The sequence below is a fragment of the Triticum urartu genome, chromosome 7 (assembly GCF_003073215.2).
Source record: "Triticum urartu cultivar G1812 chromosome 7, Tu2.1, whole genome shotgun sequence".
Classification (NCBI taxonomy): domain Eukaryota; kingdom Viridiplantae; phylum Streptophyta; class Magnoliopsida; order Poales; family Poaceae; genus Triticum; species Triticum urartu.
This window is the reverse complement of record NC_053028.1, coordinates 7,309,860-7,329,141: the sequence shown is the minus strand read 5'-3', so window position 1 is coordinate 7,329,141 and position 19,282 is coordinate 7,309,860. Positions and strand designations below refer to the sequence as shown.

The window sequence follows — 19,282 nt, the reverse complement described above, 5'->3', positions numbered from 1 at the left end:
CAAGTAGACCGACTCCTGCCTACATCTACTACTATTACTCCACACATCAACCGCTATCCAGCATGCATCTAGAGTATTAAGTTCATAAAGAACGGAGTAACCTCTTAAGTAAGATGACATGATGTAGAGAAATAAACTCAAGCAATATGATGAAAACCCTATCTTTTTATCATCGATGGCAACAATTCAATACGTGTCTCGCTACCCCTACTTTGTCACTGGGTGAAATCACGCAAGATTGAACCCAAAGCTAAGCACCTCTCCCATTGCGAGAAAAAATAATCTAGTTGGCCAAACCAAACCGATAATTTAAAGAGAAATACAAAGATATCATATCATGCATATAAGAATTCAGAGAAGATTCGAATAATATTCATAGATAAGCTGGTCATAAATCCACAATTCATCGGATCTCGACAAACACACCGCAAAAGAAGATTACATCGGATAGATCTCCAAGAACATCGAGGAGAACATGGTATTGAGAATCAAAGAGAGTGAAGAAGACATCTAAATATTAGCTATGGACCTGTAGGTCTGTGTTAAACTACTCACGCTTCATTGAAAGGGCAATAGAGTTGATGTAGATGCCCTTCGTGATCGAATCCCCCTCCGGTAGGATGCTGAAGAAGGCCTCAAGATGGGATCACATGGTAACAGAAGGTTGCGGCGGTGGAAAAGTGTTTTCGTGGATGCTTCTGAGGGTTTTGGAATATATATGAATATATAGGAGGAAGATCTAGGTCAGGATTAAAACAGAGCAAAACCGGTCAAAAATGACACCAACAGTATGCATATATAGAATATGTACCGGAAAAAACTGCATGCATTTGTTGCTCAAAACAGAGCAGCTCCTCCCTCAGTTTTTCCTGGGCCTATGCATGCATTGGACAACAAGCAACTGCTACGATTTGTTGAACTTCATATTACTTACAAGAGTCCCATCTTCTTTTCCACTCCCTCCATTCTAAATATAAGACCTTTTAGAGATTTCCATACGAGCTACATAAGGATGTATATAGACCTATTTTAGAGTGCAGATTCACTCATTTTGCTCCATATGTTGCCCGTATTGGAATCTCAGAAATTTGTAAAAGAAGCGAACAAATATTTGAAGTTATCAAATTTTATGGATATTCTAAACAACATTTCAAAACTGGAACATTTAAGAATAAATGAAAAAAATCTTAAAAATGCGGACAATTTAATTTTCTGATCCATTTGTTGAAAAGAGTAATAGGGAAAAGAAAAGAGAAGGAGAAACAGAAAAAAGAAAAAATACGAAAAATGGAAGGAAATGAAAACAAGAAAAACGAAAAAGGAGATAAAAGTAAAAGAAAAAAATAAAAACAATAAAGAAAACTGAAAAAAACCGGTTCGGAGAACCTTCTAGAACGTTCTGAAAACCAGAATAAACCAGCTGAAACCTTCGAGAACGTTCCTAAAACCAGGATCAGTGGAACGCACGTATGGCTCCTATAAGGGCCGGCCCGCCTCAATCGCTGCTTGTGCGTCAGGAGGACATTTCGATGCAGAATGCGTCCAATAGGAAATCCGGACATGACTCTCCTTTGTCCACCACTCGTGGTCTTGACGGGCTTGGATATTGGTTTCTTTGGATTCCTCGGGTGCTTGTTAGTCTAGTAGTATTTTTGTAATATACATAACATTTTTTTGAACTACACGAACATTTTTTTAAACTCAGTACTCCCTCCTGAATTAATTTGGATCGGAGGGAGTATATATTTTTTAAACAAGTGACAATTTGAAATGCCACAAACATTATTATTTTTTGCATGACTGTGCTTTAGTCCCTCCTCTCAGCCGTCGGTCTTCACTTATCCTCCCTCGATCGGACCATTTGGGCCGTCCATTAACTAAACTTAACTCAGCCGTGCTGTGCTTTAGTCCCTCAGAGGTTCAACATCAGGAAACAGTGTGGTCCTTGACAGGACCTTAACTAAGCCTCGTTAACCACACTGTTTCAGCTGTGCTTTGGACCATTCACTGAAGCTTCAACATCAGTGTGGAATACACCAGTAAAAACCAGCTGTGCCATGCTCATACACTATCTTACCCTGTGATGCAATGAATTTGCAAATATTGAAAAAATGAAATAGAAAAAAAAACAGTGCAAGTCCTCTGCTTTTGCTGCATGCTCTGTTTCATCCCCGGTCAAACTCGTAGCAGTTTCCTCTTCATTTCCGATAGGGCGCGGGTTCCTAGCCTAGCTTCAAAGAAGAATAATGAACGACTCTGCAAGACATCTATGTGTGCATCCCTACCTGCCATAATGAACGACTCTGTCACTGAATTCTTTCATACAGTAACACTCATTCAGTCCATAAATACTTCATCTGCTTAACTGGATAAGCAGCATTACATTTTGAATTTGTGATTCTTTCTCGTCACAATCTTAATACTGTTACCTAAAAAGAGCAGCAACAAGGAGCATCTGTTTAACTGAATTAGCTCTGCCTGAAAACAAGCAGCTTGGCAAGAGTTCATCTGGTACAACAACTTTACTGCCTTTTTGAAACAAACATGCTCTAAAACTATGCAGCTGCTTTAGATTTTGACATCTATAAAGACACCAAATAGATTACACAGATCGATGTACCTATATATGATTAATAAACTGAAGTTGAGTTACAAATTGCTATGAGGAGTTCTGGATCTTGGTAAAGAGAACTAGAGAACATGGTAAGCATAAGAGGCTATATATACCTCATTGAAGGCATAACCACATGAGGTCTGCTCGGCATACACAAGCGCATGCAACCGAAGTATTCAGCGCATGGCCTAGCCAACTGTTCTCTGTGGAATTGCTTCAACCAAATTCCAGTATGCGCCTCCTTTTGAGAAAGCCACCTCCAAGTTGGGACAACATACGATACGCAGTATCTCAAGGGCTGGGAGCTACTGTACGAGTCCCTCCGGCAATGTCTCTATCCCTGGACACCCCTCCATTACTAGATACTTGAGCGCAGTGACTCCATACATTCCATCTGAAAATGTTGTCAGGGCATCGCATTCATGCAGCCAGAGTTCTAGCAATTTTTTGTTGTTCCCAAGAATTGTTGGCATGGACACCAGCTTGCGACAATACCAGATCAACAATGTTTCAAGAGATGCAGGCAACTTTGGTACCTCCACCAAATTTTCACATTCTTTGATTTGAAGATCCTGGAGTCGAGGAGGCATGGCATTTTCATCAGCAGATATTGTTGATGGAAGTAAACCAGTTAAGTTGGAACGACCAAGCACATTTAAAACTCGAAGACAACTCAACCTTCGGAACTCTATCGCTGGCCATTGTACTATACTATTGTTGCCTCTAATCTCCATTGTTTCAACAAAACCAAAATGGTTCCATATATTCCGTTGTATTTGGGATGGTTCAGATGAGAAAAGGCAATTGCAGTCTACTATATCCACATCCTTAATAAATCTGCAAGGTATTTTTTTTCAGCTCCTCGTCAAAGAGCTCTACATTTTCCGCGAAGCCTTTAAGCCTCAATTTCACTCTAGAGTCACCAAGCCTCGAGAAATGAAGGTCCTTCACCAAAAATGGATCACAAAAAATCTAACACACACCTACACACTTTCACCGGTGGTGCTGGCCGGGTCACCGGCGGCTCTACTGAAAATCCCCAGGTGTGCGAGCAATGCCCATATGAGCGTTATGAGCTCGCCGCCGCGGGCGATGGCCTCCGAGTGACCGTCAATGTTGTCCGATGGGGCGATGTACAACATCATCTCCGACCAAAAGCCAGCGAGGAGCTCCCATGCCGTGCTGGTCTCTCCTTGGTTTAGCTCCGCCAACTGTTGTCCGAGCTTGGCACCATCCTTGAGCACCTCATGATTCTGTGAAGCGCTCATCAGCTCCACCAACTGCTGATACTCCACTTCAGCTGTTGACACTCCGGCAAGGATGTGCTCGGCCTTCTTCTTGACGGTCTTGTACAAGCTCTTGCACCACTCGTCATCCTCTGGAAGCAGCTCAGGAGAGTTGGCCACCAGGTAGGCGCAGTACCGGGACAGGTGGATGGCAGCGGTCTTATGGTCAGAGGGAGGTTGACATGAGCCTGCTGACCTGAGTTCAAGAATGTTTGTGGCGATGTGGCACACCAGAATGGTATTGGCTATACCTTTTGTGCCATCAACCACCCAGACGTTTCGACATCGAGAACTGACAGCAAAGTTATCCAGTTCAGACATCAACCACCCATTGCCTGTGATATCTGCTACTGAATTATGAACTGGATAACTTTGCTGTCAGTTCTCGATGTCTGAAACGTCTGCGTGTGAGGATATGGGACATTTCAATTTTAGTATGAACGCAAGTAGTAAAAATCTTTAGAAAACATAGAGGAGTATCAGCCAGATAGATTCGATATGGGCTGGCTTTCATTTCAGCACGCACGCACGCATTGCCTGTGTGTTCTACTCCACGTCAGTTGCGAAAAGACAAGCTTGCTGTCAAGTCTGAGGTTCAGACTAGATGGGGAATATTCTGATTGGCTGATCTTTCAGCAGCATTGTTGGAAAGCAATTTTCCTTCATTTCATATTCACATCCGTTCTTCCACAATGTTATGATATAAAACCAATGTGCATGTAGTTGTCACTAACTAGAAGCTATGATAGCTACATAAACGAAAAACAAAGGAAGCAAAGTGGAATGAGAAGATAGTAAAGTAGGGAGAACGGGAGGACATCGCTGAAACGTGTCAAGGAAATTGACCATCTGTGCAGCAGTGTAGGTGCTGGTCAATTCCTCCCATAGTACGTACCTACCTCGTGCGTTTCACTCGTTTTCTTGTCTCCGCTCCGCTAGGGAATGTGTCATGGTCGACTCTTGACGACGTAGTAGTGGTCCTTGTAAACAGTTTCATTTGAATTATACCTTTGCACTGAAGATTAGATTGCACTGAGAGATTAAACATATGGTGAAGGGGAATGCAACTTCGGCCCTTCACCACTAGTTCTTCTAGTAAAGGGAGCATCTTGGGCATGCTTGCTATTGGGCATACAGAAATATATAGCTTCTTGAGCAGAGGGAACGATACATCTGCCACTTGTCCTGGCACCTCCTGGTGCCATCGCTCTAGTCCATCCATGACGGCAATTATCATATGTTCCAATTTAGGAAAGAAGGGTGGTCTAGAAGTATTGGATTCCCTGATGTCAGTATCTTCAGTGCCAACACATATACTTGTCAACCTATGCAAGCCATTCAAACGCAAGTACACGAGGGAGGGCAGCCGCCATAATGGTGGAAGATCCTTGCAATTCATGCAGTCACTCAGAGTAAGTTCACTGAGATGCTCTAACACTGTAGAGTTGTGCATCCATGATGACAATTTAGCACCAGTGTAATTACGTAACACTAGAATTTCAAGCCTTTTGTGGGGAAGAAGGGCCTCTAATATTGCTTCTGCTTTAGCATCTGCATATTGAATACGAGTACTGTAAGGTTCACGTTCCCAATTGAGTGACAATCGTTTCAAATTATGCTTGGTAGACAGGTTGCCTTCTTTAGCATTTTCTGCAGCATGCACTTTTCTCAGCTCAAACAAAGAAAGAGCACCACCTAGATTCAGATCTTTCAGTTGATCAATTCCACGACCTGCATCACTATCAGTGACATAACTTGTCAATGTCTATAGAGAATTCAGTTGGCCAGTACCCTCTGGCATGCGCTCCAATCTTGTACACCCAACAAGGAAGATGTGTCGAAGACTTCTCATATATTTCATGCCGCCTTCTGGTAATTTCTTCAGGTGTCTACAACTAATGAGCTTCAATGTTTGCAAGCCATACAGTATGGTAATGGCTTCAGGCAGTGCATGTATACTAGAGTGAGAAAAATCTAGATAGCGAAGATGCTTCAAGTTTTTCATATGTCCCTCCGTTGAGAATGTCTTCAGTGCTCGCAAGGACATTAATTTTGACTTAGTCATACTCAGAAACTTGTCTTCATCACAAGGAAGCCACTCACTTTGGACTAATATCGTGCGGGCCCGGGTAGCTAGAATTTCCTCCATGGTTGCAATAGCTTGATTACTGACATAATGAAGTGACAAATGTTGAGCCTCATGCTGTAATGGTCTAGCAGCTGTGGATCCTTGCAGAATCTCCTGATGTGATGAAGATTCTTGCAGAATGGAGCAATCATTTCCGCTTATGGAGTCAGCAAGATCATGCATCTTGCAAGTAGTTGGTCGGTGGATTTTCTCATCTTCATACGCAGAGAGTAGATCCTTTTGAATCTCCACGTCTTGGAGGAAACATCTACAAACTAGTAAATCAAAAATTTGTTGGCCTCTTGTTTCTGATGCAATAAAGTCATTTTCCATCCATAGCTGGATTAACAAGTCTTTATCCATTGGGCTATCCTTGGGGAAAATAGCACAAAAGGAAAAGCATATTTTTGCTTCCGATGACAAGTGATCATAGCTTAGCTGTAGTGCAGGTACAGTCCCAGTGGTTGTCAGGATGCCATTCTTCCAGACATCACTATGCAGAACAGAAAACCACTGATTGTGATGCTTTGAACAAATTAAAGTTGCCATGGTCTTGATAGCAAGAGGCAATCCCTTACACTAGTGGACAATACTCTTAGCCAGTGAAATCAATTCCTCTTGCTTTCTCACTTCCCTTCCAAATGCGTTTATATGAAAAAGCTCGCATGACTGATCCTCATTTAGAACATATATCCGATGTGAAGGAAGTGTGCCCATTATAGAAGCAACTTGATCGATGTGGCTTATCACAATTATAGGACGCTTTGCTTATTATAAGAAATATTACTGGCTTGTCCTTTGCAATAAAAGGATTGGGCCTCTTTGTTGCACCTTGTTACTTTGGTTACTTGTTACTTGCTGTCAATTGTCTTGCTATCAAACTGTTTGTTACTACTACTTTACAGCACTTGCAGAGAATACCTTGCTAAAACCGCTTATCAATTCCTTTTGCTCCTCGTTGGGTTCGAAACTCTTACTTATATATCAAAATGACTACGATTGATCCCCTATACTTGTGGGTCATCACCTACCCCTGTGCACTCCGGATGCCCGGGGTTCTTGACCCCCAGTGCCTGGGCCTCTTAGGTGTGCAACCCCTAGCTAGTCTGGGTGCCCGGAGTTGCCTGTGGGCAATAGCTCCTGCAGCTGCTCGAGCAAATGAGCATACAGGCAAGAAGAGAGGAAAAAACAAGGCAACAAATTCCTTTCTTTTTTCCACTGAGCCAGTGATACGTCTCCAACATATATATACTTTCTGATTGTTTCATGCTATTATAGTATCAATCTTGCATGTTTTATATGCAGTTTTATATCATTTTATGGGACTAGTCTATTACCCTAGTGCCCAGTGCGAGTTGTTGTTTTTTTGCTTGTTTTTGGCTTTTCAGAAAATTAATATCAAACGAAGTACAAACGGAGAAAAATATTTGGATTAATTTTTTCTGGACCAGAAGGGACCCAAGAAGGTTGGGGAGAAGACCACAAGGGCTACGAGGGAGCGACAAGCTCGCTAGGCGAACCCTTGGTGGAGCCCCAGGCTTGTGGGCCCCTCGTGGCACCTCTTGACCTAATTCCGCCTCTATAAATAATCAAATATTCTTAATACACCAAAGACCCACGCGAAACACTTTTTTTGCCGCCGCAAGCTTCCGTTCTTCCACAATCCCATCTGGAGGCCTTTTCCGGTACTCTGCCGCTTGGGAAATCGATCACGGAGGGCTTCTTTCTTGCTGCCTTCCGATTATGCGTGAGTAGTTTAGCACAGACCTACGAGTCCAAAGCTACTAGCTAGATGGCTTCTTTTCTTTCTTTGATCTTCAATACCATGTTCTTCTCGATCTTCTTGGAGTTCTATCTAATGTAATATTCTTTTACGGTGTGTTTGTTGGGATCCAATGAATTGTGGATTTATGATCTGAATATTCATGAGAAATATTTGAGTATTTTCTGAACTTATTTATGCATGATTGTTATAGCTTTGTATTTCTCTCCGATCTATCCGTTTGGTTTGGCCAACTAGATTGATTTATCTTCGGTGGAAGAGATGCTTTGTGATGGGTTCAATATTACGGTGCTCTATCCCAGTGATATCCCAGTGACAGAAAGGGGCAAGACACGTATTTGTATTGTTGCCATTAAAGATAAAACGACGGGGTTTATTTATATTAGTTGAGTTACTTTGTCTACATCATGTCATCTTGTTTAAGGCATTACTCTGTTTCATACTTAATAGGATAGATGCATGCCGGATAGCGGTCGATGGGTGCAGTAATAGTAGTAGATGCAGGTAGGAGTCTACCACTACCAGCGAAAAGCCTAGCAGTAGCGCGGGTGGCCGCGCTACTGATACGACGCTACAGCTAACGCTTATCAGTAGCGCGCTTTGACCCGCGCTACTGCTATTACTTTAGCAGTAGCGCGGTTAGCGCGGGCGCGCTACTGCTAAACCTAGGGTGGCGGGAACGGTACGTCAATTTTAGTAGCAGCGTGGTTCGACCGGGCCGCGCTACTGCTAAGTTTGTAGCAGTAGCGCATGTCTGGGGCCCGCGCTACTGCTAATTAGCAGTAGCACTTCTTCCTGACCCGCGCTGCTGTTAAGATTCTGTGTATAAGGTTTTCCCTAGCAGTGTACAGCCAAAAATAATGAGGTTAGTTGGAACATCAATTTGTTTTTACCCACACCTCTAGAAATGTAATTTCATCATGAAAATTTGCATGCATGTAGAAAAAACACCAATGTTTCTTTCCAAAAAATTCAGAATTTTTTGAATTTTTTACTATTTTTTTCGGATTTAACAGTTCATCCGGGATCACTGGAGCTCGCGATCACATACTCCATGTCCTAGGTTACATCCCTACTGTAGCCATCCCAGTACTTGGGTACACACTCACCCTGGAGAACACATTGGTTTTACAGTACTGAAATGTTCAGGTTTGACGGTACTAGTGGTTAGTAGTGGAAGCAGTAGACAACTACCAATTTCAGCACATACTTAGTATATATCGTGTAGTGCTGATCTAATCAAGCAGATTATGTTGTGTTCACATAATAAGATCTGCTTTACAGTACTGAAATGTTCAGGTTTGACTGGGAACTCCAACATGCCCAGCTATTTGGTGAGCTAAAGAAAATTTGAGGCACTGAATATTCATTTTCATGCAAGTAATCGTGCCTTCTCAAAGACTGAGTAAACATGCACTGACAAATTTCAGTCTATATTGATAATGACAGATTTCAAACTACTATCACAAACTAGTCACTGAATTATTTCAGACAGCAATAGCGGTTGCTTCAAGACTGAGTAATATGCAGTAACGAAGTTCATTCCAAAATGACCGTCTTTCTTAGACTGAGTAATATCACTAAATAGTCACTGAATTATTTCTGAACATGTCGTTCCTTCTCGCCACAATCTTAATGCTGTCAGCTAACAAAGGGCAACGACAACAAGGAGCACCACACAACTGAATAAGCTCTGCCTGGAAACAAGCAACCTGTCACGAGTTGATCTTAAATAACAACGATAATTGGACATCCTTACGGCCTTTTTGATACAAATATTCTGTAGCTGTTATACATACAATGTATGATATGCAATGTATACCACATACATCACACCATCTTCACCTAAAGATGACCCTGTTTTGCTACAATCAGGCCCTGGTCACTACTTCCAGCTCTGTGTATGGTCCTCACCAGTCATGTTACTGTCGAAGATAAGATAGATGATCTGAGGGAATGAATGAATATAAAAGATTTTTTTTGTAAGCAGCAGAGGAGATCATGTAATCACGTAGATGTTGTATTTATAAAATCTCCTCCTCCGTTCTACGAGGTCGTACAACAGACTTGAATGGGAACCAAAGCAAATTCCAGTCACTGAGTTCTGTCATACAGTATAACAGGAATTACTTGAAGACTGGGTGATCCATAAAGCCATGACCATAATTTGATAATGAACTATGTAAATGGCAGTGCCTAACAGTTGTGTCGTAGACCAGCATGGTCCAATATGTACTTAGCAGGCAAGGGTCACGTACTAGCAAGTATAAACTTCACTGAACTTGATTTGTAAAGGAAACAACTTTCCCCGTTACTGTTGCAGTGCATGTACAACTAATGTGAATCATTTGGACGTCATAGCAGATACCTGGAGACAAAAACACAAGCACTCTTTACATAGGTACAGGTTTTGACATCTACAACGAGACCAAATAGATTATTTGGATAGATGGAACTATATATACATGATTAATAACTGAGGTTGAGTTATAAATTTTGGAAGGTGACATAATAACCAGGTAAAGAGAAGAGGGTGTCTATATACCTCATTGGCACACATAGCTCCACGAGGCACAGGCACACACAGGACAGGAGGCACATGCACATGCATCCCAATGAAGACAGTCTAAGCATTCAGTGCATGGTATCAGCCAATCTATCTGTCTCGAATTGCACTGATCTGCCAACTGATCTACGTGGAATTGCTTCAATCAAATTCCAGTAAGCACCTCCTATCGAGAAGGCCTCCTCCAGGTTGTGGCAGTCCCTGATAGTTAGTTCCTCAAGGGCTGGGAGCTGCTGCAGGAGTCCCTCCGGTAGCGACTCTACCCATGGGCACCGCACCATTTCCAGCTTCTTGAGCATAGTGACTCCATACTTTCCATCTGGAAACATCATTAGGGCATTGCACTGTATCACACTTAATGTTGTCAATCTTTTTGCATTCCCAAGATTTTTTGGCATGGACACCAGCTTGGCACAACATGCGATGTGCAAATATTCAAGATTTGCGGGCAACATGGGTACCTCCACTAAATTCACACAGTTTTCAATTCCAAGATACTGGAGTCGAGGAGGCAAAGCATTTTCATCATCACATATTCTTGATGGAAGTGAACCAGTAAAGTTGGAACAGTAAGACATTTTTAGACTTCGGATACGCTTCAAGTGTCTCAGTTCTGCCGCTGGCCATTTTACTATGCTATAGTTGTCTGAAATCCATATACATTCAACGAAACGGAAATTGTTCCATATATTCCATTGTATTTGGGAAAGTACAGAGGAGAAAAGACTGCCCCAACCTACAATATCCAACTTCTTAAAGAATCTGCAACCTATTCTGTTCAGCATCTCTTCAAATAAATTTACATCTTCATTCCGACCATCGAGTCGAAGTCGCACGTCAGAGTCACCAAGGCTCGAAAAATGAAGTCTAGTAGGTCCCAACATACATTCAGGCGTCAGCCATATTTCGCCTGTGCAGTGAAGGTTAGATTGCATAGGTAGATGCATCAGATGGTAAAGAGGAATGTTTGAGAACACCAACTGTATATCTTCAAGCAAAGGGAGCATCATGGGAATTCTTCTTAGCATTGGGCATCTGAAAATATCTAGCTTCTTGAGCCGAGGAAATGATACATTCACTGCTTGTCCAGCCACCTCCAGGTGCCATCTCTCTAGGTTACGCATGTCATTAAATTTCATAGTTTCCAGCTTAGGAAATAAGGGTGGTGGAGAAGCACAGGATTTGCCATTGTCTATGCCATCATTCCCAACACATATACTTCTCAAGCTATGCAAACCATCCAAACTCAAGTACCTGAGGGAGGGCAGATGCCATATTGGTGGGAGATCCTTGCAATATTTGCAGCTTTTCAGACGAAGTTCACTGAGATGTTCTAACAGTTTAGACTTGTGCATCCATGATGAAAATTTATCACCGGTGTAATTAGACAATTGTAAAACTTCAAGTCTATTGTGAGGACGAAGGGCCTCTAATATTCCTTCTGCATTAGTATCTACATTACATCCAATTTGTGTCCTATAAGAAGGTTCACATTTCCAATTGAGTGATAAACATTTCAAATTATGCTTGGCGAACATATTGCCTTCTTTAGCATTATTTGCACTATGCACTTTTCTTAGCTCAGTCAAAGAAAGAGCACCACAAAGATTCAAATCTTACAATTGATCAATGCCACGACCCGCATCACTATCAATGACATAATTCGTCAATGTTTGTAGAGAAGTCAACTGACCAATACCTTGTGGCATACGCTCCAAACGATGACATCCAAGGAGGAAGATGTGCCGAAGACTTCTCATAGATCTCATGCCTTCTGGCAATTTCTTTAGGTATTCACAACTATTGAGCTTCAATGTTTGCAAGCTGTACAACATGGTAATGGCTTCAGGCAGCGCAGATACATAAGAGTCAGAACAATCTAGGTAGCGAAGATGCTTCAAATTCGTCAAATATGGCCTGATATAGCATGTTTTCAATGCTCGTAAGGATATGAATTTTGACTTGCCCATAGCCCCCCTTCGAACTAATATTGTGCGGGGCCGGGGAGCAAGAATTTTCTGCATGGTCGCAATAGTATGATCATGCACATAATCAAGTGACAGATGTCGAACTTCGTGTTGTAATGAATTGACATATGTGGACTCTTGCGGAATTTGTTGCCATGAAGATTCTTGCAGAATAGAGCAATCATTTCCACTTACGGAGTCAGCAAGATCATGCATGAGATCATGCATCTTGTAAGTGGTTGGCATGTAGATGAACTCATTATATTCATCTCGAAATCCGGAGAGCAGATTATTTTGAATATCACCATCTTGAATGAAACATCTCCAAACTAGTAGATCAAAAATTTGTTGGCCTCTTGTTTCTGATGGAACAAAATCATTTGCCATCCATAGGTGGATTAACATGTCTTTATCCATGATGCTACCCTTGGGGAAAATAGCACAAAAGGAAAAGCATATTTTTTCTTCTGATTTCAAGTGATCATAGCTCAGTTGTAGCGCAGGTACAATCCTAGTTGTGAGAATATCATTTTTCCAGACATCACTATCCAGAACAGAAAACCACTGACTGTGATCCTTCAAATGAAGTAACGTTGCGATGGTCTTGATAGCAAGAGGCAACCCCTTACACTTGTGTACAATACTCTTAGCCACTGAAATAATTTCTTCTGTCTTTTCCACTGTCCTTCCAAATGCATTCGTATGAAAAAGCTCCCATGATTGATCCTCTTTTAAAAGTGATATATGATGTGTAGGAAGTGTGCCCATAATAGAAGCAACTTGCTCGCTACGGCATGTCACAATTATAGCACTACCGGGGCCAGCATCTGAGCACAACAATGATAGCATGTCTTTCCACTTTTGTCCATCTTCATTCCAAACATCATCAAGCACTAGGAGGTACATTTTCTTGCCCAACACTTCATGAAGTTTCTTCTGCAGTGCCTCCATTTCGGTCAAGTCACACTTGTTCATCGTGGCTACTTGTATTATAGATCGGATTATTTCATCGATAACAAATTTGTTAGAGACACAAACCCATATGACCAACTCAAAATGATGCATAACTCGTTGGTCATTGTGCACAAGTTGAGCAAGTGTGGTTTTACCAATCCCCCCCATACCTACTATGGGGAGCACCATAATAGTATTATCATCATTATTGTTATTGATGTTAGAGTGCTCGAGCAATATCTTCACCACTAGTTCCTTCTCATCTTCTTTGCCAACAATCTCTGAGTTATCAACATGAGAGTTTGTTCGCGGATGAATAACGGTTGGTGCCTCGGTATTTTGTAGGAAGTGGAAAGTGTTCATCTCCGCGACCAGTTCATCTATGATTTTAAGGGCATCCTTCATCTTCCCACTCATTGAAAGACGGAAAACAATCGGACTATTGACACTGAAATAACTCAACACCTGAAACGGAAAGATATAAATTGAAATAAAAAGGCTTATGTTTCCAAATTAAAACCCTAAGCTGAAAATAGAACCAAACAACAGAAATAGAATTGTCAAGTAGTCCTATTAAGGGTTTTTGTTACCGCTCAGTGTATTCAGTACAGCGGGGTTACCGTGTTTCCCTCTACCATACGAGAAACATACAAGCTGACCCAAAAGAATCTTTTGTTTTTGAAATTTTGAATTTGCATGCATAGTTAACTAACCTGGAAACTTTTACATAACATCCAAGCAACGATGGTGGCAGGCGTGCCCCTCCTAAGCATGCAACACAAAGGTCTTGTGTTCGATTCCCCATGACAGGCGCAAAGAACTAAAACCAATGCGACACAAGCGATTTTCTAACTAATATGAGCACAATTCATATTTGTACCTCGCCCAGATAAATTTGAAGTTGAATTTCGTTGGAAAATTTTGAAAGGTAGTCGCTCGGTGTTTTCGTGTAACCGTGCCCCCTCCCATCCGCCTAAATTTTTGGGATTCGCTACCCAAAACCTTGATCCCATTTCAACCTCAAACTCTATTTAAAATACAATAGCGTCACGCCAATTCAATTTAAACTTCCAAACAGATCCTCAACTAAAATTGAAGGGCTTCCATTTCCAAAGCCAGTCGGTCCGGAAGAAGGTAGGACAAACCTTGCGTGCGGTTGAGTGGCTGCGGATCTGGGCAGCACGGCGGCGCAGCACCTCGTAGCGGAAGGCATCAAGGACGTCATCGGCTTGGTAAGCCGCGGTCTTGAGGTCCTTGATCCACTGGCGGATGGCAGGGTTGGTGCGGCTCTTGTCTTCAGCATCGAGCAGGATGCACTGGACGGCAGCAAGGTGGCGCTCCAGCTTCCGGCGGGCCTTGTCCAGCCCCCACGCCCTCAGCAGCTCGCGCACCATCGCATCGCCAGCCTTGGCCGCCACGCTGCCCAACAGCGGTATCAGCAGGGGAACCATGTCGCGCCGGTGTGGAGGCGAACCAGCGTTGAGAGAAATTAGGTCATGACTGGAGAGGCAGCTGTCATGTCGCCATTGGAGGGTTGCTAGCCAGCCTAGCCTAGGTATGTACGTCCAGCATGTTAGAAACATGCTAGGGCGTCCACTACGAGGCTAGCATTCCAACGCGGAAGGCGCGCCTCCATTGTTTCCTCCGCGCGGATCCATACAAAGCCGGCCGGGTTTTCATTTCCAAGCTGGTTGTCGTTTGGCCCAATGCTATGGCTTCACGTAATCTTGAAACTCCATCTCTCCGTTCATAGCGAGGCGTATATATCGAACTCCATCTCTTCGCTGCATGCTCCTTTCGTCCGATGAAGAGTGTACATTTGACTTTAAAATTTATCCACAAAAGAGTCTACTTTTATCTTTTCAAAGCACTTTAAAGTAGAAAAAAATGTTTCTCTCTCATCACACGGTAACCAAGACCAATAACATTCTACACATGGTCTTCTTCATTTCTACATGCGCTTATCTTATTGGGGGTTGAGTAATTAAAGATTAGAGAGATGGTAGTTTGCACCTTTCAAATGCATTTTTTACTCGACGTCATAATTTGTCCTAAAATTTCTATATGTACACTTTTCATCGGAGGGAGGGAGTAATTAAGTTCATCTTTTTCTCTGCTAATAATTAAGTTTCGTTATTATGTTATTATGAATATCTTATATAGGCATTCAATTATCTATACAATGATTTTTACTTTTTTTTAGAACGAAGACGCCAGGAGCGTCCGGCTTTAAATTAATAAAGCCCATAGCGAACAGGCAGAGTGTCATACGGACATACTTAACACCAACAACATAAACGCTACGGCGAAGCGAGAAACGATAGTCTAGTAAGGGTGCAAACGCCGGACTACGAGAAGATTACAAGGCCGAAGCCCATGAATATAAGCACGCAGGCTCGCTAGAACAAAATAGATACCGCACCCTCAGGTAGGTATCGCCGGCTCCCTAGCCGCCAGAAACACTTGGTTATGAACTTAATACTTGAAGATACATGTTGGATAGCGATCTTAGGTTGGAGTATTAGTTGTATATGCAGTTGGATAACGGTCTACATATCACGAACGTAATGTCTATATGAGATTATACCATCGATGATCATAGTCATAAATATAAATATTGCAATTTAATCAATGTCCAGTCGTAATGTGTTCATCACACTACACTTTTATGGTTGAAGAGATACCAGTAGTGAACCTATGGCTCTGAGGGTCTATCTTCTTATACTGAAAACTTTACAAAAGTAGTATTTCTGTGTTGACCATTTTTTAATGTACCTATCAATTCTTACCATACCGTGCAATCTAATGTTGTAACTTGCAAGAAAAGAAGCTAGACAACGCTTTCGATGTGTTGAAGACAAGTTTGTCTTGTGTTTTTTGTGCAAGCACCAATGACTCTGTTTACTGGAAAAAAAACTCATTCTGGTTCAATAAAACATTGATTCTGTACGGAGGGAAATACTTATTGCTATGTCGTTACCTCACCATTATACTTGGATTAATTGAAAAGAAAAAGAGATAAAGAAGGACCCTACCGGGGAGAATCCGCGCCCACGGATATCGAACATACCGGAGGCATTCAAAACTGTGTGCTCTTCCTAGGATTAATTTAAGCCAGCCCATCTGTCGGAGGACGCGTCACAGTCCCAAGAACAATGATCGTTTAGTTGCTTAATAACGAACGGTTCCTTGTCATGAATTTCTTTTTCCTTTTTTTAGCGAAACCAAATGTCTTATAACCACTACGTAACTGGCAAAACGTCCTTGTCATGATGCTTGTTTATCTATGGCCTAGCTTCTGTTGCACAGAAGAAAGTGGTGGTGGGTGATCCATAAGTAAACCAACCTCGTCGCAAGTAAACAAAAAGTGGTACGCATGCAGTGGCGGAGCGAGCACCCAGCGACCCTGGGCAGTTGCCCGGGCTCGCTGGCACCCCGACGGCAACAGTGGTGGTACCACAATACGTGATACTTCTCGATACGGAGTGTATTTACTCAGGCAAAACTGGATTAGGCCTCCTTCACAGCCCAGCCCAGTTATTTACTAGAACGTCCCGATCACTCCAGCCCACTAGAAAAAAAAGAATACCATCGATCGCTTCGCTCCAGCCCACGAGGCAACAGGGAATACCATCGATCGCTCCAGAATCCAGACAGTTCTCGGCTTCTCCCGTACTCGCGTCTCTTCGGTTTCTCCCAAGTGCGGCAGGGGCTTGAAGGCGAGGCGGCGATCTAGGGCTGGGCGAGCGGCAGGCCGACGGCGAGCCGGCAGTGGCCACGGTCGTCCCTTCCTTTGTCCCTTCCTCTCCTGAAGGCTGGGACTAGGGGCAGTTGCTTTCCTTCGACTTCCGGTAAGATCGCATACTTAATAACTGATTTGGGTTGAGATATTGATGTACTTAGGGCTTATTTAGGAACTTTTGATTGGGGACGATTATGACCAAAGTCCAAAGAGAAAATCTATTTGTTAGCTGCTGGAAACTACAGAAACTGTAAGTTCATTAGACTGACAAACTAGTATGCAGGTTGCAGACTCTTTCTTCTAGTAATTTTAAGAAATATTTCACCGATTTCACTTTGGCAACATCAAGAAATACTTGATAATCTGATACATGTAGTTGATGCAAGTAGCTTTGTTATTGTACTGTACTACTGTACTATGAACTTGTGATTAACCCATATTCTTATTTGTGTAAAAACTAACTTCAGATTTTTTACTCACTAAATTTCAGAGATGAGGAGGTTTTTGGTTAAGAGAGCAAGGACTGAAAATATGAATGATGTGCAACCTGAAGTAGAAGTAGAGCAAAGGACTGAAAATGTGAATGATGCGCAGCCTGAAATAGAAGTAGAGCCACCAGCGCCTAACGTTGCCAATGAATTTAATCCAAATGCGATTGAGCGCGATCCGGGAAAGAGGAAACAAATTTGTGAGTATCCTCCTGATATTCAAGACCAAGTGAGGAGAGCATATATATTGAAGGGTCCAATGCAACCAGATTTGAATAAATACCATCATACTGAATTTGGAAGTTCGCGTTCCTCAAGAGCATTTTCCAAATCTTGGTATAAAAGGTACGACTGGATAGAATACAGTGAGTGGAAGAATGCAGCTTATTGTTTTTATTGTTTTCTCTTTAAGCAACCCGGAAGGGCTGAGCACTTTGGTTATGAAGTCTTCACCAAAGAAGGATTTACAGATTGGAAGCATGCATCTAAAGGCTTCAAAGATCATATTGGTGGTCATGGTAGTAAGCACGACTCTTGCGTCAAGCATTATGATGATTATAATAATCAAAGACAAAGTGTGGCAAGTAACTTTGCTAGATCAAGCAAGGAATCAGAAGAAATGTATAAGATTCGTTAACTTGTTCTGTAAGTTGTTCAAGATATCTCATTGCACAAGGCTTGGCATTCCGTGGACATGATGAATCAGCTACTTCTCTAAACAAGGGAAACTTTAGAGAGATGATAGATTTGGAAAAAACTAAGAATGAACAAGTCAGAGATGCTTTTAACCGTGGTGGCAGAAATTGCACAATGACATCTGGTGACATTCAAAAGGAGCTTGCAATGTGTTGTGCACATGAAGTTAGAAAGAAGATCATGGCAGAGCTTGGTGACAAACAATTCTCGGTGTTTATTGATGAATCACGTGATATATCTGTGAAAGAGCAAATGGTTGTGATGTTGAGGTTAGTAGTTTCACTTTTATTTTGTTGTTTGTTTGTCATTTATTCTCTATGCAACCAACTGACATTATTGTGTTTTCCTATAGGTTTTTGAATGACAAAGGGAGGGTTGTGGAAAGATTCCTTGCTTTGCATCTGTTGGAAATATGCCCTAGAGGCAATACTAAATAAGTTATTATTATATTTCCTTGTTCATGATAATCGTTTATTATCCATGCTATAATTGTATTGATAGGAAACTCAGATACATGTGTGGATACATAGACAACACCATGTCCCTAGTAAGCCTCTAGTTGACTAGCTCGTTGATCAATAGATGGTTACGGTTTCCTGACCATGGACATTGGATGTCGTTGATAACGGGATCACATCATTAGGAGAATGATGTGATGGACAAGACCCAATCCTAAGCCTAGCACAAGATCATGTAGTTCGTATGCTAAAGCTTTTCTAATGTCAAGTATCATTTCCTTAGACCATAAGATTGTGCAACTCCCGGATACCGTAGGAGTGCTTTGGGTGTACCAAACGTCACAACGTAACTGGGTGACTATAAATGTGCACTACGGGTATCTCCAAAAGTGTCTGTTGGGTTGGCACGAATCGAGACTGGGATTTGTCACTCCGTGTAAACGGAGAGGTATCTCTAGGCCCACTCGGTAGGACATCATCATAATGTGCACAATGTGATTAAGGAGTTGATCACGGGATGATGTGTTACGGAACGAGTAAAGAGACTTGCCGGTAACGAGATTGAACAAGGTATCGGGATACCGACGATCGAATCTCGGG

At 42.1% G+C, this 19,282-nt stretch overlaps 2 pseudogenes; both read right to left on the bottom strand.

Annotated features, from left to right (window-relative positions):
* Window positions 1–3,597: 3,597 nt before the first annotated feature.
* Window positions 3,598–10,371, bottom strand: LOC125518054 (annotated as a pseudogene).
* Window positions 10,372–10,445: 74 nt separating this feature from the next.
* LOC125518053 overlaps window positions 10,446–19,282 on the bottom strand; it is an 18,905-nt pseudogene continuing 10,068 nt past the window's right edge.